Genomic DNA, 24,639 nt, shown 5'->3' with positions numbered 1-24,639 from the left:
GCCCCAAGCACCTCGTCCCACGCTCATCTCGTGGCGCCCGAGCACCTCGTCCCCGCCATCTGGCCTCCGTGCCCGCAAGACCTCGCCGCTCACCGGCGCCTCAACCGGAGCAGGACCCCGTCGCCCTCTCCTTCCTATTTCCCTCTGTTTTCTCTCTTCTTCAACTCACCTCGAGCTCCCTCTCTCTCTCTGTTTGAACAGATGCCGAGGATCCCGCGCCCGAGCAGAGGAGGTTCCGTCCTCGAGCTCCTTCTGGTTCCCGCGCCTCCGGCAACCAGTGACCGCCGGCGAGCGCCCCGTCCCACAAAGGAGCCCCACCAGGATCTCTGAGCCACTGCAACACCCTCGTTTCGTCTCCCTCTCCTCTCCTGCACCTCGTTCCCGGTGCCAGAAAAACTACAGTCGCGCCATGGCCTTCCTCCTCCCACGCCCTGCTTCTCGTCGGTGACCACGACCAGCCTCGACCACCCGCGACCCTGCCTTCACTAAACGTCCCCGGACAGGAGCAATTTTGAACTGCCAAGTACCCTTGGATTCGTCAAGACCGCCAAGTACCACGACCCGCAAGACCAACGATGCCCGAACGAGTGCTCCCGACCGAGACAGTTGTGCTACTACGTTTTGGACACGCAAAGTCCCTCGGGTCAGATGCGTCAAGACCGCCCCGACTTTTGTGAAGTTCCACGATGCCGGGAGTCCTCGGATCCGTCAAGTTCCACTACGAGATGTACAACTACCGTCGACCCCGAAGACCTCGGATTCACCAAGTTCCCACGATGACTTGAGTGTACCCCGTCGGATCGCCAAGTTCGGTTACCGTCGCAACCATGTACAACTACTTCCATGATGATACAAGAACAACTACTGCCGTTGAGTGAACAAACTACCGATGACATGTATGACTACTTCGTGAACGTGTACCACTACCGGCATGGACCGATAGTACCACTACTTCTACTACCACCACGGAACGACTACTTCCTCTACTCCCCTCGACGAACTCGAACCGTCCCATTTGCACGCTTGGAAGGTATAACCCCGAGACGATGCTCGTGTTTGCGTCATGCCCAAATTGATACTTGCACGTTCCTCATTTTCCTTGCCGCCGTCATGTGGGACACCCGGTAACCGGGATCACCCCTCTATCTCTAGCATGTCCCGCACACTTTCTTTCGCACTGACATCTCAATGAGTTGTCGGAACCGGGACATAGCCGTGGCACCGTTTCGTTATCACCGCCGTGGCACCCCTTTTGTTTCCGACACGATGACAAATGCCTCATATCTTATCATGCCAACATTTTCATAAAAATTGCATAAACTTACATATGTCATCCGCATCATGTTAACAACATCAAGAATGTTTAAAATTGTTGTTTGCATTAATTTGCTAAATGCATATGGGGATTACCGATTTGTTGTTTGCTATATCCGGCCCCATTTAAATTGTTTAGATAGATAATTCCTTTATGTTTCACCTCTTGACATGCTTAACAACATTTAATATTGTTGGGTACATAAACGAGATCGAACTAAATAGTCGAATGTGGTGTTTCGTCAATATGCAACTCATTGCATATTGAGCTCCACTTAACTTGTAGTTTTGCTTGTGCACTTTGCCATGCCATGTTTCTTTAAATCAGACATGCATCATACTTGGTTGTGCATCATGCCATGCTTATGTGGTGGTTGTTTACTATATTGTGTGCTTCTTTCCGGTGTTGCTTCTTCGGGTTGGTTTCGATAACATCGCGTTTGTGAGGACCTGTTCGACTACGTCCGTTAGTCTTCTTCATGGACTCATTCTTCTTCCTTGCGGGATTTCAGGCAAGATGACCATACCCTCGAACTCACTTCTATCTTTGCTTGCTAGATGCTCGCTCTATTGCCATGCCTTTGTTGCGATACCTACCACTTGCTATATCATGCCTCCCATATTGCCATGTCAAGCCTCTAACCCACCTTGTCCTAGCAAACCATTGTTTGGCTATGTTACCGCTTTGCTCAGCCCCTCTTATAGCGTTGCTAGTTGCAGGTGAAGATGGAGTTTGTTCCTTGTTGGAACATGATTATTGTTGGGATATCACAATATCTATTATTTAATTAATGCATCTATATACTTGGTAAAGGGTGGAAGGCTCGGCCTTATGCCTGGTGTTTTGTTCCACTCTTGCCGCTCTAGTTTCCGTCATACCGGTGTTATGTTCCTTGATTTTGCGTTCCTTACACGGTTGGGTTATAATGGGAACCCCTTGACAGTTCGCCTTGAATAAAACTCCTCCAGCAAGGCCCAACATTGGTTTTACCATTTGCCACCTAGCCTTTTCTTTCCCTTGGGTTCGGCACACTCAAGGGTCATCTTTATTTTAACCCCCCGGGCCAGTGCTTCTCTAAGTGTTGGTCCAACTGAGCGATGTTCGGGGCTATGAGGGGCAACTCTGGGCTGGCCTACCCGACGTCTTGCTCATCCGGTGTGCCCTGAGAACGAGATATGTGCAGCTCCTATCGGTATTTGTCGGCACATCTGGGTGGCTTTGCTGGTCTTGTTTTACCATTGTCGAAATGTCTTGTAACCGGGATTCCGAGCCTGATCGGGTCTTCCTGGGAGAAGGAATATCCTTCGTTGACCGTGAGAGCTTGTGATGGGCTAAGTTGGGACACCCCTGCAGGGATTTTGAACTTTCAAAAGCCGTGACCGCGGTTATGGGCAGATGGCAATTTGTTAATGTCCGATTGTAGATAACCTGAAACTTAACTTAATTAAAATGCACCAACCGCGTGTGTAACCGTGATGGTCTCTTCTCGGTGGAGTCCGGGAAGCGAACACGGTGTTGGAGTAATGCTTGACATAGGTTGTTCTAGGATCACTTCTTGATCATAGTTGTTCGACCGTTCTTTTGCCTTCTCTTCTCGCTCTCATTTGTGCATGTTAGTCACCATTTATGCTAGTCGCTTGCTGCAGCTCCACATCATACCTTTACCCTTTCTATAAGCTTAAATAGTCTTGATCGCGAGGGTGTGAAATTGCTGAGTCATCGTGACTCACATATACTTCCAAAACCAGTTTGCAGGTGGTAGATGATACCGTGCAGGTGACGCCACTGAGCTCAAGGAGGAGCTCGATGAAGATCGTGTTCGTTATGTTGTTCCGTTTCCAGTTGATCAGTAGTGGAGCCTAGTTGGGACGATCCGAGATCTGTGTAGCATTTGGGGTAGGCTTCTTTTATTTTGGTAACGTAGTCAGACCTTGATTGTATCTCGATGATGAAATGCTTTATTCATGTAATTGTGTGAAGTGGCGATTGTAAGCCAGCGATGTATCTCTTTCCCTTATGTATTACATGGGTTGTGTGAAGATTACCTCACTTGCGACATTGCTTTCAATGCGGTTATGCCTCTAAGTCGTGCTTCGACACGTGGGAGATATAGCCGCATCGAGGGCGTTACAACTGTTCAGGGACTTTTTCTACTTAAACTGCCACACCGAATTTGTAGATGGACCCAATACTGAACTTGGCGGCGTTTCAATTCAAAAAAGGAAAGACGCCAGCTTCCCTCATGCCAAGCATCACAGTCATCCTATGGATTGGAACCCAACTTGGTTCTATTGCAAAGATACTTCCCCTAAAGATGAGAACCCTCTGCCGGGTTATCGTCCTCACCAGCTTACCAACGCACATCCATTTCCCCAAAGGCTGACTGCAAAGGAACGGGCCAAATATGCCCGACAACTCACCAAGCTCAGAGCCTTTGTGGCTAATGGTTTGACAGGAATTGACTTTGTTCGTTGCTGGATATCTTGGAGTATTTTGCCTTTGAGCCGTTGCCCCGGTTTAATGTGTGAGTACACAGGGGACTCCAAAGACCCTCAACGACACACTGACATTCAGTTGACTGACGCTGAAATCACTGAAGCTGTTAAAAAGATATTGGATGAATCGGTGGCTGTCTGTAGCAAAACAGGGTTAAGTCCCTTCTACGTTTTGAATAAACCGCCAGCTGTAAGAATTGCCTAACTCCTGTTTGTACCCGATATTCTTAATTGTTTCTTATAACCTTTGTCAATCTTTGGCAGGGTGATGATCTGTTCTGGAAGAAGAAACCTCAGATAAACCGGCAAAGACGCCTCGCCCTAAGACCAAGGTTACTAAAAGACCTGCCAAGAAGAAAACAGCTGAAACCACCGGGCTGAACCTCGACGAGGAGCTTGATAATCCGGACTCAGAGGTAGAACTTGATTCTCTTGGTTCATATTTCATACACCTCATTGACAGTGACCCTTATCAAGAGGACGCTGGAGCTAGCCGGGCTGAATATGTAGAGGTAAATATTCTTTCCTCCGGTTCAGATCCTCAGCCAACACAGAAAATCCGTCAAGCAATCCGGAAAGTAAAATTTTCACACCCTCTAGCTTAACTGGATCGCAACTTTCTTTTGAAGAAACAGCAGCATGAAGCTCGCTGCACAACCCGGCACATCGGCCAAGTAGTTACTTTAGCCGGTTTACCGAACACGCCAACCCGGAAACATCGATCAGAGGTCTCATATATTTCTGATACTTATTATCCCAAGGTGGGTTATTTCAGGCAACCTCTTAATCCGTCTGACTCAAACTATCAGGGAACACCTCATTCATCATCCGGCGAGTCAACGGCCACACAACTCCCTCTTGTCAAGACTGTTCCTGGGTGGGCACTTTTAAACTTAACTCTTGACGCTTTATACTGGTTTGCTATGCTAACCTTTATGTATGTTCCTTTTATGGCCAAGGCCAGAGCCAGTAAAAAGGCCAAAATGAATACACCGACTGATGATAACTCGACGTCTGAACGGGAGAAGACCCCTGAACCACTAGATCCAAATGCTGATGCTAACTTAGATGATTTAGCACCTCAAGTTAAGGATACTTTTGTTGAACCAGTGGAGACAGATCCAATGAGTCAGGCTGTTGAACCGCCAAGCCCGGCTAGAGCTACAAATGAACCGCCAAGCCCAGCCAAAGCAGCTGATGAACCACCAAATCCAGCAGATGCAGACCAATCGGATAATGTCGTTGTCACTAGCATTGGCCACACCACCCCTGGCAATCCTATCGCTTTATCAAAGCATAGTGCCAGGGAAGAGTTTTCTTCTATGGATAAGGGCAAGTGGAAAACAGATTTATCCAGCTATGCCCACCTCAATGCCCAAGAGATTCATTCCGGCTTCTTGAACCGCCTGTATACCAGCCGCGACTATGAAGCCAGTTTAGTAGGCCTTATGAAGGAGCTATATGAGGTAAACACTGTTAACTCTTCATGATTGTTTCTCTTGTTCAATTTCTAATATCATCTCCCGTAGCCCCAAGGGTCGGTTTATGATATCAACATGATCCGGGACTTTGTAATACTTCAACTTTGCCTACGTAGCCCGCAAGGGCCGGTTTATCGTTACATGATGAAATGGGACTATAAAGTATGAATCTTGCAATTTTTGCTTGTGTAGTCCCCAGGGACTGGTTTCTACCTTTAGGATAAATCGGTACATTTCTGTCATAAACCTTCTAAAATGCGTGATAACCATCTGTGTAAACCGATTGATGAAGAAGAATCCATACTTGTGTCTTGAGCAAATATACATTAGCCCCAAGTGCCAAGTCTATAACTTGTCATGTGCTTGGGACTTGAGAATGCCAGTTGATAAAAGCCTTATGCATTAGCCCCCAAGTGCCAACCGTATAACCTGTTATGTGCTTAGGACTTCAAATATGCACTACTAACTCCTTTCATGTCGCTTGCAGGCCGATCTGAGCCAACAAGAATCTCAAATCGCCGACCTTAAGGAAAACATTAAGTCCCAGCAGGCAGAAACTTCCAAAGCTAAAGAAGAGCTGACTGGCGCTTTAACAGCCATGGAACAACTGAAAGAAGGCTTTAAAAGCGAACGGGCAGGATGGGATGCTGAAAAAGCAATTCTGCTAAAGCGGGCAGAGGACGCTGAAACCGCTCTTAAACCGGTAGCAGAGGAATTGTCTCGCTTGAAGCGGCAAATCAATGCCATGACCACTACTATGTTTGGTAAGTACCCTTATGGTAAGCTTCAACATGTATTATCCCATAAACTGCCGGTTTATCAATATATTCAATGATGCAGGATCTCGCATTACCCACCTGGGCTCGGATATGCAGAAGAAGCTGAAGGCTGCCTATACTCTTATAGAGCAGTTATATACCGGCGCACAACGGACCATTTGCACTGTCGCTCGTAACAAACCGCCCCGGAACCTTATCAAGGAAACACTAGAAAAGCTGTCAATGCTACCTGCCCGGTTGGACCAGTTAAAAAGATCAGCTGCAAGAGCAGGTGCTCTGACTGCACTAATCCGGGCTAAGGCCTAGATACCAGATCTTGACTCGGCTGACATAGGACACAACTATCCGAGCATAAAGGAGGACGGGTCAGAGTTTGATAATGATGATCTTTGAGCTTTGACAAAGGAAATGCGCCCATTAGCGAGAAAATTGGCCGAAGAAACAAATATTTCACACTATCAGCCGGTTTATGATGCTGAGAACAAACGGCTTCCTACGCCAACTCATGATGTAGAAGATCTTATCCCGCCAATCCGTAAGCATACTTATGCCCCTGACGTTGACCCCTCCACCCTTATAAGCCACGAGGCTGTATTCAGGGCCCTAACTGGAATCGACTGGACCACCATTGACTTCTAGCCGCTGGGTGGAGAGGAGGAGGATGAACCGGCGCAGGATGACCCGCAGCCGTCAAGTCAGCCTGGCGAAGAATCATGATCCGGAGGCCGGTTTAATCTTCTGCACACTGCAATATTTGCTAAAAAGACAATTATCCTTTTGGGCATCAAAAACGGCTTGTAATAGGCCAGTTGAAACACTTGGTCTCTATGCCATCGTGCGTATTCACTTCTGCATGATACTATTAATCCGTTATGATTATGTGATGTCTGCTTATGATCCTTTCGCATCTCTATTTGACCTGTTTCTGCATATAACAAGTTTGAAGTGTCCTAGTGGTTTATTGCCGGATGGGTCATAATGCCCAACATATAATCCAGGTTTATAACCAGGCTGTATTGAATGAAAATCAAATATGAAATACATCATACCTATGATATTGAATCACATCGTTGGCTCACCAACCTCCTGTAGTAAAGGTGATAACCTAAATCTTGAATACTGATAACTCCTCCCTGTTTCGCCGGTTTATAATAAAGCCAGACCGGGTTGTAATAAACACTGGTTTATTCGTATATCATACTAGTGATTTGTAGTCAAAGCTAGACCGGGTCAATCAATTCTGGTTTATATCTGATTGTATATTGATGATTTATAATCGATAGCGAAGCCGGATCAATAGATACCAGTAATACTCTCAATTTGTTTGGCCAACTTATAGTCTACAGCAAGGCCGGGTAAATAAACACCGGTTTAGTATAAAACTCATCAAAAGAAATATCAAAAAGAAAGATTTCAGAAGAAAATATATAAAAGTGCGAGGCTTTTCATGGGCTGCCAGGCCACTGAGTTAACCATTTTACAAAGCCTTTATAAGATGGACCTCACATCAACCAATCATCATTTTAACTAAGAAAAGTTCAGGGTTTTTATAAGATTGACTTGTCAAACATTCGACGGGTCTACCAGGATTACCTGGAAGGAGTGGCTTACTTAAAAAAGGCAGGATAACCCGGGGTTTTAGATGAATACACCTGGCTTCCAAGCCTGGCTTTTATAGCCTATTACAAGGTTATAGACTCTTGGTTCTTATAGAAGCAAAGAGCCCCCTAATAATATTTTGAGTTGTGCTCAATGGGTGCCTATGTTTGAGTTGTGCTTTGCAACAGACTGTCTTTGGCTCCTTTGACCTTGGGTGGCAAGTCCCGAAGTGTTTTTTATGTGTTGCTTGTTAGCCGGATCAATGGGTAATTAGAACTCCGCTTTATAAACAGAAGCCCCCATGTAATTGAAAACCTTTCAAGGAATAACATCAGAGGCCCCGCTTTAACAAGGATGCCGGTTTATTATATTGATATAATATATACATTGTCAATAATATGTACATAAGAGGATCCTATGGCTCAGGTGTAGTAAGGCCGAAGATGAACTATATTCCATGGCGAGTGGGTCTCCTCCTCCAATTTACGTGAGTCTTTGTGCTCTCGAACATCAATAAGGTTGTATGACCCGTTGTGCAGATTCTTGCTGACCACGAAGGATCCTTCCCATGGCGGGGATAACTTGTGCATATCAATCTGATCCTGGATGAGCCGGAGCACCAGATCCGCTTCTTTAAACGTTTTGCTTTTAACCCGACGATTGTGATAACGACACAGATCTTGCTAGTAAATCGCCGAACGCGCTGCTACTATATCACGCTCCTCATCTAACAGGTCAAGTGCTTCCTGACATGCCATCTCATTGTCAGCTTCAACATAAGCCGCCAGACGGGGTGAGTCATGACGGATGTCACTAGGGAGAACCACCTCTACTCCGTAAACCATGAAGAAAGATGTATAACCCGTAGATCTGTTGGGTGTGGTATTGATGCTCCATAACACAGAAGGTAACTTGATGTGGAGCATCCCACGTTTATCCCCATGTACACTCCGACTACTCTCCAAGCCCCAAGAGAACATAAGACAAGACCTCAACTATACACCATTGGACACAAGGTGAACTCACTCCTCTTTGAACCATCACTTTCCATACGTGAGACATGGCTACTACCTCAAACATGTGTGTTATGCATGACCTGGAACCAAGAGGAAGTCAATGGACAAGAAGGCGAGGACACCAAGCACGAAGAACGAGGAGAAGAGCTGCGGAAGAAGCTCCAGCCACCGGACGACCGGTCGGGACCGGACGTCCGACGCCTGAAGACCCACCGGACGACCGACCCGGACCGAACGACCGGCAATCCCGCACCCGAGCCAAATGAGCGGACGTCCGACACACTCCACCGTCCGGACGTCCGACCGTCCCCGGAAATCCGGCGCCACCTCAACCGAGCCAAAACGCCAGACGTCCGACAAGTACCGGATGACCTGACCCTCGCGAGCCACCGAACGCCTGGTACCTGTCGGACGACCGGCGCCTGTGCACTGCCATGTGTTGGCCCGTAGCCCATGTACCCCTTCACTTCACCCCCATTTGCACTCAGACTATAAATAGACCTCTCCCTCATCCTTTCTAGGGTTAGCATTGGTGTAGCTCATTTGAGAGATAGAGCATTGCTCATCCACATCGGATCTACTCCTCGAGAGAGACCGTGGCCTCTTCGGAGAAGATCCCTTTGGATTCAAGACCCCCTCACGGAGAAGAACTCAAGACCTCCTCACGGAGAAGATAGGCTACCCTTGTATCGTCCTTAGTTGTCCGTGGATCGTGTATCTTTCCTTATGTATCCGAGGATCTAGCACATGTGTGACTTGTTCTTGTTAGTTTGAGTGGTCCTCTTGTGTTTCCCCTTGTGTTTTCCCTCGTTTCCCTTCTCGTGTTTTTCGTGTTCATCGCAGGATCCGCTCCTTTCGTGAAAGATCGGCCGATTAGGGTTCTACCCTACATCATCTTGGTATCATGAGCCACGTTGATCACGATTTCAGAGCCTCCCCTCTTTGTTTTCTAGCCTAATTTTGTTGTGTTCTTCCCCAATTTCGAAAATCCCCACCAAAAATAGCCCCAATTTTTTTGTGATTTGTTGGTTTGACGAAGTTTTGTTGGATTTGATCCATAGATTTGCTTGGTTTCAAGTGGATCTAGCATCTCCCCAAGTTTCCCCATCTTTCATCCACGAAATCCCCTCTATTTTAACCCCCAAATCCCCAAATTCTGCCCAAAATCGCGTCCCGAAACTCGCATCTCGCGTTGACCCCGACCCACCGGACGACCATCACTTTCCGGACGTCCGGAGCCCCTGGAACGACTGGACGTCCGACCTTTTCTGGACGACCAGAACCCCTAACCTGAGCCGAATTTACGGATTTCCGAGCCCGCCCGGACATCCAGCCCCCGGACATCCGACCTTGTCCGAACGTCCGTAACCTGTAAAAACTGATTTCGCTCAAATTTTGTTTCGGCCATAACTAATTCATCCGGAGTCCGTTTTTCGCGTTCTTTAGCTCGTTGAAAGCTCTTGATATCCCCCTTCCCACAAAAATACCACCAACATCTTTTGACTCCATCAAAGTTTGACAATTTTGGTCTTTGCCTAGGGCTTCCACCACATCATCCGCTACTCCACCACCGACTTCCGCAACATAACCAATATTGATCCCCATCGCATTAGTGGTTGCTTGAGGAGTGATTTGAGTCTCCTAAGGTGTCTAGGCTACTTAGGGATGATTGCTTCTTCATCAACCACCACCCCCACCACCATAACTTCCGCATAGGCTTGCCCACCATACACTTCCGCCACCCCAACTTAACCCAATTTGGTTTGTGTTGTGAGTTGTGTCTCCTAAGGTGTTTCGGCTACTTAGGGACCGTGCTTTCAACTCCGACACCCGTGTATAGTCCACCACCATACCATCCATTTCCGCAATCCCATTGAGCTTCCGCTACCACCATTTGACATTTGAGATTTTTAGTTCGCGGTTTTTCCGTTTCCTAAGGTGTTTCGGCTACTTAGGGACGAGTCTCCATCATCTTGGTATCTCCATCAAGATCACCGCCAATCATCACCGCTAAGGACGGTAACCTCCATATCATCTTGGTATCGTGGTATCCCTCCATTGTTTATTCCCTTGCCATTGCATTGATAACCCCTAGCCCATTTTGCGTTACTTGCCTATCGAGACTAGCCATTTGAGTATTGCCGGCAACGTTACTTGTGCACATTAGTGATCTACACCATACATTTCATACATACCATATCATATTGGTATCATCATATCATATCTTGTGCCTCAAGTTTGTTCCCGCATATACACAATTACTATCTTGGTTTGTGCATTTCGCAAAGTGGCCATACAAGAAAAAGAATAAGCTTTTAAGGAAAGAAAAAGAGTGAGCAAAGATCTTGTAAGCAAGTGCCATAGCATCATACCACATTGCATATAAGATCATCTTGGATCATAACACCAGGAGCCATACATAGCATACTTGGGATAGAAAGTTCCTACATTTTGCATCTTATAGTTTGTGCACAAGTGTCGTATCCGCCTATAGAGCAATCGTGCTAGCGTCTCTCTTGAGTTGTGAAACACGAGCGTTTTCTGTGGATTCCACATTTTGAGCTCATTCCTTGGTTGCACGACCTCATTTATCTATCCGTGTGTGTGTTTCCGTGTGCCACATATAGCTATTGGTCTACTTGTTTCACTTGCGAATTTGTGAATCTCTTTCAACATTATTGACTCTTGCTAACATTTTCCATTAAATTTTTGTGCCACTATCCTCACCGAGCTCCACCATAAGCCTTATTTGTGTAGGTGTGAGAAACCGACAAGAATTGGTACCAATTGTGCTATTTCCTTGTCCACATTGGAGTGATCATTGATCCACTTTCAACTTTGGTGAATGTACATTTGGTATTCGTTCTTCTCTTTCTACCACTCACATTTTTCTCTTGGAGTGATGGATAGGCAAGGCATTTCATCTCTTGTCTTTGACAACAACGACGGCGTGAACAACTACATCACCAAAGCACCAATCTTCGATCTACAATGACAAATGCAAGGCGCACAATCAAGATTGCGAGAGCGCATCGAGAACCTCTCCATCGACATTCGTTACTCCGAAACAAAGAAAAGGGACTACATCGACAACAAGCTTTCCCCAAAAAAGGAGGAGCAAGATGCAAGGATGGAGGAGATTCGGACCTTGTTGATCAACAACTCTTCCCCTTCATCATCCTCAAGGCGACGACGTTCAAGTGACAAGTCTTCAGAGCGCAAAAATGATGCAAGCGCAAGTCGTCCACGTACACATCTCCATGGCAACCACCATCACATTTGTGATCCACCTCGTCATGAAGGGAAAGTCACCTCCAAGCAACATGTGCACGACGATGACGAACGACATCTACTACGAGCTCAAGTGCGACAACGCCAACATCATCATGACGATGCTCACCAAGCGCCTACCTACAAGTCCCAACAAGCCCTACTTCACGCCAAGTCCAAACTTCATGAGCACAAGAGAAGACCGCGAGACAAGCACCACCACGACGGAGCTACGGCTACACCAACCACTTCATCATCTTTGCCAAGTGTTCTCAAGGCATGTTCGCCTTTGGACTTACGACATCTTCGCCTACTTCCCGTGAGTTCGCCTACATTGACATCATCAAGTACAAGGCGACCACCTACGAGCGAGGGCGACACTTCCATCTTCGGAAGCCTCTCAAGGAAAATGGCCGAGCATGGGAAATTCCCTTCGGTCATGGAGACGAGCTACGAGGTGCCACATCATATGGGCCTCCAACAATAAGACGGCGACAAAGACGGTCGAGCAAGGGCCATCCACTTCGACCACGACGACAAGCACGAACCTCTTCAACAACATGACGATGGCGCCCATATTGGACTCATACTCCGAGTCAAGCTACGAGACCGCACATGAGACCTTATATTTGGTCTTAGAGGAGAGTGATGATGTTCCATCTTCGGCCTTCATCCAGGGCTACAACTACGACATGATTGAGCATGGAGACATTTGCACCAACATCTCTCCAACACCCACATATAAAGAGATGCCCCAATTCCCATGTGAGGAGAGCCACTCCACCATGAGTGATATGAGTGACTCCACCATTTGTGACATTGAGTGCATTTCCTATGAGAGGATGAGTGTGACCACCACTAGCCCCACACTTGAGAGCATCCAAGAGGGAGTGAGTGAGACACCACACTTAGTGAGTGAGGTAGTTGACATGGCACGTGAGGCCACTATGATTTCTAACGACCTAACCTCTACTCCGAGTGTGTTTTCTTCTTTGCTGCTAGGTCTCCTACATGATGACATGCCTATCCTCGACGAGTCCATATCTCCAATGGAGACAATGATGGCCATGGTGGAAGAAGATGCACCCTCACATGGTTACATCGAAGATGAAGATGACCACGACTTGGTCTTCGACACCTCACCTACAACACATGAGCGATGCTCCAAAGGTAACATAGGTGATGGTGCTTCTCTTGTCCCACTAGTGGACTATTTTACGAATGATTGCTTGCATGATGTTGATCCACCTATTCCCATGCTTCATGCTAGTGCGAATTCTTCATGTCATGACTTACCAATTTATGATGAATATGATGATGAGCATGTTGATTTGCCTAGTTGTGATGCTATGCTACATAGGATATCATGTGAAAATTCTTTTGGTCACATCATGTTTGACAATCCGTTAACCTTGTCATATGCTATGAGTGAGATATCCCATATTGCATCATTTCAATCTCAACATAGTAGCTATGCATGCCCCATTACAATAAATCCCATTTGCACTTATGGCATAGATGACGAGATGATGGTCATTGGCTTTTTTTCATGTGATGATATTGCCATGCTTCCTTTACATGATTTGCGCAATTCATCTACTATGCCATGCCATGATCACATTGTACCAAATATGCTTTGTTTTGGATGTTGTCATAATTGTTTGCACCGTATGCATTCCATGAATAACAATGCTCTACATATTTGTTGTGATGCATTACACACTTTGAGTCTCCATTATGCTATACATAACAACAAACCAATCATGATGGATGACATGTTTTTATATCACACATCTCATTTATTTGAGCACTGGATATTTTGTGCTAACCAACACAAGCACGTGCGCATCATGAAGGATGATGTGTACATCTACCACACATACATAATTTTCCCTTTGTCTTTGTTTTGTGTAGGTACTCACGTATACTCGTCAACCTCTCAATCCCAAGAGTTGACGAAACAAGCTCTTGAGAGAAACAATGATTCGGGATCCCGTGGACTATCCTTACCACTGTTCCTTTCACGCAACGACTACGCGCATCTCTCTCACTTGGCTCTCACACGGCTATGGGCTATATACCGCTTGTCGCTTCATGCTCATTTTACCGTGTTCACTTTGCATGCTATGCTTATGCCTTTGCCATGCAATTGTGACCCTTGCTTGCATCTACCCATGATTCACCATTATGCTAATCCTATGTGTATTTGCATGCTTGGTAGAGATCCTTGTTGCTATTGCCATGTTTATCATGTGCCTCGTGCTATTGATGCTATTTTGCTCATATCTTGCCTTCATGCTTGTGATATGTCTTGTGCATTATTCATGCCCACTATTTGCACACATGACATACTTGACATGATTCCTTCTAGTACGTTGCATCTTCGCACTACTAGCTTGCTTGCCCTGATTCATATGATTGCTTGCTTTGTCGCATCACCCATGTTCCATTATTGCTTGCTTTCTTGGGTTGATGACGTATATGTTCATGCCTCTCACATGATATATTTTGTTCATTGTCGCTTGCCTCCAATTGTTGCATCTATGCTTATTGATCATGAAGACTTGGACACTTTAGTTGTGATGCACGCTTGTTTGATTGAGCCTATTGCATTTGGTTGTCCTCGCATCATATGCCTCCATACTATGAAATGCTCCCTTGTCCTTTCTTATGATGAGCATGATGCATCCACTTGTTGGGTATTTTACCACACGAATGATAGGTTTTGCATCTCCGCTAACCTCATTTGTTATTCCGAGTGTTTGCCATGTTCTTTCATGTTGAAGGATTCACAAGGCGATACCGTCATGACACAACTTGGTCATGGGAAGGCATACACGATGTGCAACACCAAAATTTCCGACAATCTCCTAAAGGTGAACTCCTTCCCTTTGAGCCATCCTCAATTACACATATTGGATGGGTCATTCTTTCACTGTTGTCTCCTTCTTGTTGTCTACATGATACATCTCGCGAACGGAGGAGCGGCATGGGAGATTGGCTCTATGGACCTTCAAGTTGAGGAGCGCTCAGACTTATTGGATGCACCCTCGAACCTCCACTCATGCCACGACATCGAGCATTGGTACACCAACACCTCCATAGTTGTTGATTGTGCTCACACATGTCATGCTCGATGGACATATCATACACATGACAAATTTGCATCTTATGCATGGATTGACTCACATCATGATTGCCTTGTTGCATCTTGTATTCCCATGTCATCCATGATATATGAGCTTGTGCATTTCCTTAGCAAATTTGTTGTGATCTTTCTTGATGGCATATTCATACATCATAATAATATTGCCCATCATCAATTGCATGATCACATACTCATCTTGAGCATCCATTGCCATATTCATGATATTGATAAACCGTCTCTCTATGACATCATTTTGCACTGTGGTTGCATTGATCATATTCACAACACATTTGTGTGCGCAATGAATGTTTTTGATCCCATGAATGCTTTGCATACCATTCCATCTCTTTTGGATAAGCTTCATGCACCTTGTCATGATCAATATTGCCTCACGAAATCATTCTTACATGATGGACACTTTGTGTGCGCTAACCATTGTATTTCTGAATGTCGTTTGTGTTTGCTCTTTTTGTATGTATATTCCTCCGGCGACACCTTGGACTACTTGGATTGCGCCATGACTTCCACTTCGTCCAACTACAAGTCCGTCCACGACAACCGTTTCCATGGTTATGACGATCATGATCCGAGGTCTGATCTTTCCCAAGGGGGGAGGGGATATGATGCGGAGCATCCCACGTTCATTCCCATGTACACTCCGACTACTCTCCAAGCCCTAAGAGAACATAAGACGAGACCTCAACTATACACCATTGGACACAAGGTGAACTCACTCCTCTTTGAACCATCACTTTCCATATGTGAGACATGGCTACTACCTCAAACATGTGTGTATGCATGACCAGGAACCAAGAGGAAGCCCATGGACAAGAAGGCGAGGACACCAAGCGCGAGGAACTAGGAGAAGAGCTGCGGAAGAAGCTCCAGCCACCGGACGACCGGTCGGGACCGGACGTCCGACGCCTGAAGACCCACCGGAATACCGGCCTGGACCGGACGACCAGCGATCCCGCACTCGAGCCAAATGAGCGGACGTCCGACAAGTCCCGGATGTCCGACACACTCCACCGTCCGGACGTCCGATCGTCTCCAGAAATCCGGCGCCACCTCAACCGAGCCAAAACGCCGGACGTCCGACAAGTATCGGACGACCGAACCCTCGCGAGCCACCGGACGTCCGGTACCTGTCAGACAACCGGCGCCTGTGTGCTGCCATGCGTTGGGCCGCAGCGCATGACCCCTTCAATTCACCCCCCATTTGCACTAAGACTATAAATAGACCTCTCGCTCCTCCTTTCTAGGGTTAGCATTGGTGTAGCTCATTTGAGAGATAGAGCTTTGCTCATCCACATCGGATCTACTCCTCGAGAGAGACCGCGGCCTTTGGATTCAAGACCTCCTCGTGGAGAAGAACTCAAGACCTCCTCACGGAGAAGACCGGCTACCCTTGTATCATCCTTAGTTGTCCGTGGATCGTGTATCTTTCCTTATGTATACGAGGATCTATCACATGTGTGACTTGTTATTTTTAGTTTGAGTGGTCCTCTTGGGTTTCCCCTTGTGTTTTCCCTCATTTCCCTCCTCGTGTTCTTCGTGTTCATCGTGGGATCCGCTCCCTTCGTGAAAGATCGGCTGATTAGGGTTCTACCCTACATTATAACTCCTCCACCCAACAACCCAGCGACCGCTTTAAAGGAACCATAAACCTGGGCTTGATGCCTCTTAGGATCTCTTGATTGACTCTCTCCGCTTGACCATTAGATTGGGGGTGAGCCACTGATGACACATCAAGCCGGATGTGCTCATGTTGACAAAATTCTTCCATAGCACCCTTGGACAAATTAGTACCATTATCTGTTATGATGCTGTGTGGAAAACCAAACCAGAAAATCACCTTCTTGATGAATTGAACCGCCGTGGTTGCATCACACTTACTGACTGGATCTTCCTCCACCCACTTAGTGAACTTATCAACCGCCACCAGAAGGTGGGTCTTCTTATCCTTGGACCTCTTAAAGGGCCCAACCATATCCAGCCCCCAAGTTGCAAATGGCCAAGTGATTGGAATCATCCTCAATTCTTGAGCCAGAACATGAGCGCGGCGTGTGAACTTCTAACAACCATCACACCTCTTTACCAAGTCCTCAGGATCAACATGAGCCGTCAACCAATAGAAACCATGACGAAAAGCCTTAGCTACCAAGGATTTTGAACCGGCATGGTGACCACAATCTCCTTCGTGGATCTCACACAAAATCTCACAGCCTTCTTCAGGAGACACACAACGCTGAAACGCCCCTGTTGCACTGCAATGATGCAATTCCCAATTGATAATGGTCATTGACTTGGACCTCCGGATTATCTGCCTGGCCAAAGTTTCATCCTCCGGTAACTTGCCCCGGTTAATATACGCCAAATATGGGACCGTCCAATCCGGGATAACATGAAGAGTTGCCACTAACTGAGCCTCCCGGTCAGGAACAGCCAAATCCTCCTCCGTAGGTAGCTTCACCGACGGGTCATGCAAAACATACAGAAAAACATTGGGTGGAACCGGTTTACGTTGGCAACCCAAATGGCTTAAAGCGTCTGCCGCTTCATTCTTTCGCCGGTCCACATGGTCAACCTAATAACCCTTGAAGTGACCTGCAACAATATCTACCTCTCGATGATACGCTACCATGAGTGGGTCCCTAGAATCCCAAGTACCAGATACTTGCTGAGCCACCAGGTCTGAGTCACCAAAGCACTTTACCCGGCTTAGATTCATCTCCTTCACCATTCGAAGACCATGGACTAAAGCCTCATATTCAGCTGCGTTGTTAGTGCAAGGGAACCGTAAACGGAGAACATAACAAAACTTATCACCTCGTGGGGAAGTTAACACGACTCCAGCCCCTGAGCCCTCCAATTGCCTGGACCCATCAAAATGAATAGTCCGATAAGTATGATCCGACTTTTCTTCCGGTGCCTGTAACTCTATCCAGTCATTGATAAAATCCACAAGCGCTTGGGACTTGATCGCCGTGCGAGGCATATATTTTAACCCATGGGGTCCAAGCTCAATAGCCCACTTGGCAACCTGGCCTGTTGCTTCCCTATTTTGGATGATATCTCCCAAAGGGGCAGAACTGACCACAGTATTAGGATGACCCTGAAAATACTGCTTAAGCTTCCGACTTGCCATGAAGACTCCATACACCAGTTTCTACCAATGTGGGTACCTCTGTTTGGACTCAATGAGCACCTCACTGTTATAATAAACCGGCCATTGAACCGGATATTCCTTGCCAGCCTCCTTAAGTTCTACCACGATGGCCACACTGACAGCCCATGCATTAGCTGCCACATACTACAACAACGGTTCTTTATCGACCGGAGCAGCAAGAACAGGTGGTTCGGCTAACTGCTTCTTCAAATCCTCAAATGCCACACTAGCAGCATCACCCCAGACAAAATTGTCTGTATTATTCATCATATGATATAGAGGGATTTCTTTCTCTGCCAAACGGCTGATAAACCATCTCAATGCTGCAATACGGCCCGCTAGACGTTGAACATCGTTGATACACGCCTGTTTAGCCAGAGACGTAATCGCTTTGATCTTTTCCGGATTAGCTTCAATACCCCTATTAGACACTAGGAAACCCAAGAGCTTGCCTGCTAGAACACCAAAAACACACTTGCCCGGATTAAGCATCATCTTATAGACCCGAAGATTATCAAAGGTTTCCTTCAGGTCAGCTATGAATGTCACCTCCTTTCGGGACTTCACCACAATATCATCCACATAAGCACGAACATTGCGCCCAATCTGGTCATGAAGACAATTCTGCACAGAGCGCTGATAAGTCGCCTGGGCACTCTTAAGCCCAAAAGGCATAGATACATAGAAGAAGGCTCCAAAGGGAGTTATAAAAGATGTCTTCTCCTGGTACTTAACTGCCATTTTGATCTGATGATAACCAGAATAAGCATCCAGAAAGCTCAAACGCTCACAGCCCGCCGTAGCATCAATGATTTGATCAATACGAGGGAGAGCAAAGGGATCCGCTGGACAAGCCTTGTTCAAATCTGTGTAGTCCACACACATCCGCCAAGTGCCATTCTTCTTAAGCACTAGCACTGGGTTAGCTAACCACTCAGGGTGAAAAACCTCCACAATAAACCCTGCTGCCAAGAGCCAGGCTACCTCCTCACCAATAGCCTTACGCCTTTCTTCATTGAAGCGGCAGAGAAACTGCCTGGTCGGTTTAAAATTAGGATCAATATTAAGAGTGTGCTCAGCGAGTTCCCTCGGTCCACTTGGCATGTTAGAAGGTTTCCATGCAAAGATGTCGCGGTTCTCAGGGATGAACTCGATGAGCGCGCTTTCGTATTTTGGATCCAGGTTAGTGCTGATGCTAAACTGCTTGGATGAATCGCTAGGAACAAAGTCAACCAGCTTCCTCTCATCAGCCGATTTAAACTTCAAGGCTGGCTCATGCTCTGTAGTTTCTTTTTTCAAAGAAGTCATATCCGCCGGATCAACATTGTCCTTGTAGAACTTCAACTCTTCTGTTGCACAAACCGACTCAGCATAAGCCGCATCACCTTCCTCACATTCCAAACCAATCCGACGACTCCCATGCACCGTTATGGTCCCTTTATGACCCGGCATCTTGTGCTGCAGATAAACATAACAGGGCCTTGCCATGAACTTAGCATAAGCCTGCCGTCCAAACAGGGCATGATATGGGCTCTTGATTTTCACCACTTCAAACATCAATGTCTCTGATCTTGAATCATGATCATCTCCAAAATCAACCTCCAGAGCTATCTTACCGAATGGATATGCCGATTTACCAGGTACCACACCATGGAAAATAATGTTCGGAGGTTTAAGATTTTTATCTGTCAGCCCCACATGACGGAAGGTTTCATAATAAAGGATATTGATACTGCTCCCTCCATCCATGAGCACCTTGGTAAATTTATATCCTCCAACCTGAGGCGCCACCACCAATGCCAGATGACTCGGATTATCAACTCGGGGTGTGATCCTCTCGACTCCACAAAATCGGTTGTTCAGACCTGCACAGATAACGGGGCACTACCGGTTCAACAGAGTTTACTACCCTTTTATGAAGTTTCTGATCGCACTTGCATAAGCTAGTGGTGAAGACGTGATACTGTCCACTATTCAACTGCTTCGGATTGCTCTGGTAACCCGATTGCTGCTGCTGCTGACTCCCCTGATGATTATAACCACCCTGGTTGCCATGACTGCCTTGATTCTATATCCGCTTTGGTTGCCTTAAAATCCCGAACCGGAACTACCACCACCATAAACCGGCCCATGAGAACCACCCCCTGAACCGCCGGGCGGTCCATGATCATATTGGAAAAGATCCGAGTTTTTGAACTCCCGCATTATAAAGCAATCCTTCCAAAGGTGTGTGGCTGGTCTCTCTTGCGTCCCGTGCCTTGGACAAGGCTGGCTTAACATACGCTCCAGATTGATACCTAATCCTCCATTGCCCGGGGGCGGTTTACCCTTACGCCGCTGATTATTATTCTGCGTGTTGGTGTTAGCCACAAAATCCAAACTGTTATCCGCTTTACGCTTACCATTGTTTCCATGACCCGCCGGGTTATGTTATTGCCCCTTATTACCGCCACTCTTCTTTCCTTTCCCCGACTATTCATCATCAGACTTGGGGTCCTTGCTACTATCAGAGTCGGCATACTTAACCAGAGCCGCCATAAGCGTTCCCATGTCATTGCAGTGATGCTTGAGCTGTCCCAATCAGCTTCAAAGGCATGAACCGGCAATTGCCCTCCAACGTTAAGACTGTTATATCAGCGTTAATGCGGTTCGATGAATGCAAGATTTCTAAAACCCGGTGCACTCAATGAGTTGTCGATTCACCTTCTTCTTGGACACAGGCGCACATGTCCTTGAAATTTTGGATAAACCGGGCCTTTAACGCAGCCCACGACCCAATGGAGTTAGCTGGCAAACGTTTTAGCCAAGTGCGAGCTGTTCCTTCCAACATCATGGTGAAGTATTTAGCACAGGCCGCATCATCCACATCCAGCATCTCCATTGCCATCTCATAGCTTTCGATCCATGACTCGGGTGGTAAATCGGCAGTGTAATTGGGCACTTTGCGGGGACCTTTGAAATCCTTGGGCACCCGTACATTACGTAGAGCTGAGACGAGACACGACACCCCCAAAGAGCTGGAGGTAACTCCTGGCTCAACCAAAGTTGTTGGACGAACCGGAGTAAGCTGACGGGTCGCATACTGCACCGCTAACTCGGCTTCTCGACGTGCTCTACCCTGGTCCACCAAATCCTGAGCATTAGCACCACCTGCCGGATTATACCCTCGAGGCGGGTTATGGTCTCGCGCACTGCTTGACACGGCCAGTTCATCAAAGTGCCTGCTGTAACTCCGGCTTGGGCGGGGAGTGGAATGAATCCTCTCGTGGCTGTGTGAATACGCCTGTTTCTGAGTCAAAGCTGTCTGAAGGAGCTCCCTAGCTCGTCGCGTCTCAACCGCTACAGGGGACTCACCTTCGACTGGGAGAGCTACCAATCGTGAAGCGACAGCGACTATGTTATCTAGGGGGTTGGAGTAATGTCCCGGAGGCGTTGACACGCGCTGGGACGGGATATTCTGACAAGGCAGATCCACTATACGCGGCTGAACCGACGCCCCCGTTCTAGGTGCTTCTACCCGGTTTACCACTAGCTGGTTACTGGTTCCTGCTCCTGGCGTGTTAAAGAGATTCCTTGGCTCATAAACTAGAGGTAGGTGGGACCGGTACCTTCTCCTCATTACATCGTTTGATGCGTTCTGATCCAGCATAAGCCGATACGCCTGGGCATCCAACTCGGCCCACTCCGTAGCCATCCTGGTGTTCTCGGCTGCCAGGTCTGCCTTGGCTTGAGCTATCTGATCCTTCACTTTTGCAATTTCTGCGTTATGCTGATCCTGTTTTGCCGCGTTAACTTCAGCCGCCAGCAGTGTTGACAAAGCGTCGAACAAACCGGACAAACCTGAGCCGCCGGTGGAGCAGGGCCTCCTGCCCCAGCTGCTGTCGCTGCTGCTGAACCGCAGATCATTGCTGCCACAGTTGAAGAATGTTGTGCTGACTGTGTACCGGCCATGAAGATCGCAACTCGGCTCGGTGGATCAAGGGGGTCCGGAATACTGTCGCCATCGGAAGAGCCCCCAAACAGGCCATCTTGCAATTGGTACAATGACTCGGTCTCTCTAGTAGACGACTCGTCATCAGAGTAAACGACAGTTTCACCACCAGATACCAATCTATCCTCAGATTCTACTCTATGGATGACTCCCACGAAGGCACGCTTTATGGCAGGCTGAACCCAGGCGGATCTCGCACGCTGAGCCGCTTCGACGATGTCAGTACAGATGTCTGGCTCAGGGCCCGTTAGCCGATCTTGCCAATGAAGACGTGAATACCGCCGAAGGGGACCCGATATCCATACTCAATTGAACCGGCCTCGGGGCCCCAGCCTTCATCGTCGATGTAGAGCTTGCCGCGACGACTCTTGGTCATCCGGCCCAGAACGTATCCCTTGAGCCCTTCGAAGCTGCCCTCTAAGAACCTGAAACCATCATGCGATAGCCCCATGGTGGGCACCAACTGTCATGGGATTGTCATGACAGATGTCCTAGTGTGAGGACTTAGTCGTGGAGCCATCGCAACATAGTTAGCTTAAAGGGGTTAAAGCGGACAAAGGATGCAATGATTTATACTGGTTCGGCCCCTTGCGGAGAAGGTAAGGCCTACTCCAGTTATGATGGTATTGCTAGGGTTTCAATGACTAGGGAGCTAATACGCTTTGCCTGGCTCTCGAGTTGTTGTTTCTTGTCCTCGAACCGCCGCCGGGTTGTCCCTTTATATACACAGGTTGACGCCCGACGGTTTATAGAATCCCGGCCGGCTCATAAACTTGTCCAGCTCGGTTTCTATCCTTTCCTATCTTACAACACAAGTTACATGCCTTATGGCGGTTTATGTCTACGGGCCCTAATCCGCCTTTGGGCCCTAGGCCTTTAGATCTCTTATAATAAATCATCACTCTCCTTGTCTTCATGGGCTTTTAATATTGATAACTCCTTATGGGTATAACCCGGCCCCTCCTGGGCGGTTTATACTCAGTAGTTATATCTCCAATAGTTTGTCCTACTCCTGTCGCGACATCGTCCACCACACCTGAGTTGCTCCATTGATAGAAGCATCCACCAAACTAGACATAATGACTCCTAACCGTCTTTCGCCGCGTGCTACCTCTTGAGCACTGCGTTGGATTTCCTTGAAGAGGAAAGGGTGATGTAGCAAAGTAGCGTAAGTATTTCCCTCAGTTTTTGAGAACAAAGGTATCAATCCAATAGGAGGCTACGTGCGAGTCCCTCGTACCTGCACAAAACAAATAACTCCTCGCAACCAACGCGATAAGGGGTTGTCAATCCCTTCACGGTCACTTACGAGAGTGAGATCTGATAGATATGATAAGATAATATTTTTGGTATTTTTATGATAGAGATGCAAAGTAAAATAAAAGCAAATTAAAAAAGCAAAGGAAATAACTAAGTATTGGAAGATTAATATGATGAATATAGACCCGGGGGCCATAGGTTTCACTAGTGGCTTCTCTCAAGAGCATAGGTATTTTACGATGGTGAACGAATTACTGTTGAGCAATTGACAGAATTGAGCATAGTTATGAGAATATCTAGGTATGATCATGTATATAGGCATCACGTCCGAGACAAGTAGACTGACTCCTGCGTGCATCTACTACTATTACTCCACTCATCGACCGCTATCCAGCATGCATCTAGAGTATTAAGCTAATGAAAACAGAGTAACGCCTTAAGCAAGATGACATGATGTAGAGGGATAGATTCATGCAATTTGATAAAAACCCCATCTTGTTATCCTCGATGGCAACAATACAATATGTGCCTTGCTGCCCCTATTGTCACTAAGAAAGGACACCGCAAGATTGAACCCAAAGCTAAGCACTTCTCCCATTGCAAGAAAGATCAATCTAGTAGGCCAAACCAAACTGATAATTCGAAGAGACTTACAAAGATAACCAATCATACATAAAAGAATTTAGAGAAGATTCAAATAATGTTCATAGATAATCTTGATCATAAACCCAAAATTCATCGGTCTCAACAAACACACCGCAAAAAGAAGATTACATCGAATAGATCTTCACAAGAGAGGGGGAGAACATTGTATTGAGATCCAAAAAGAGAGAAGAAGCCATCTAGCTAATAACTATGGACCCGAAGGTCTGAGGTAAACTACTCACACTTCATCGGAGAGGCTATGGTGATGATGTAGAAGCCCTCCGTGATGGATGCCCCCTCCGGCGGAGCTCCGGAACAGGCCCCAAGATGGGATCTCTTGGATACAGAAAGTTGCGGCAGTGGAATTAGGGTTTTGGCTCCGTATTTGATCGTTTGGGGGTACGTAGGTATATATAGGAGGAAGGAGTACGTCGGTGGAGCACCATGGGGCCCATGAGGGTGGAGGGCGCG

The sequence above is a fragment of the Triticum dicoccoides genome, chromosome 2A, assembly GCF_002162155.2.
Source record: "Triticum dicoccoides isolate Atlit2015 ecotype Zavitan chromosome 2A, WEW_v2.0, whole genome shotgun sequence".
NCBI classification, from domain to species: Eukaryota; Viridiplantae; Streptophyta; class Magnoliopsida; order Poales; family Poaceae; genus Triticum; species Triticum dicoccoides.
Note: the sequence above shows the minus strand (reverse complement) of the source record.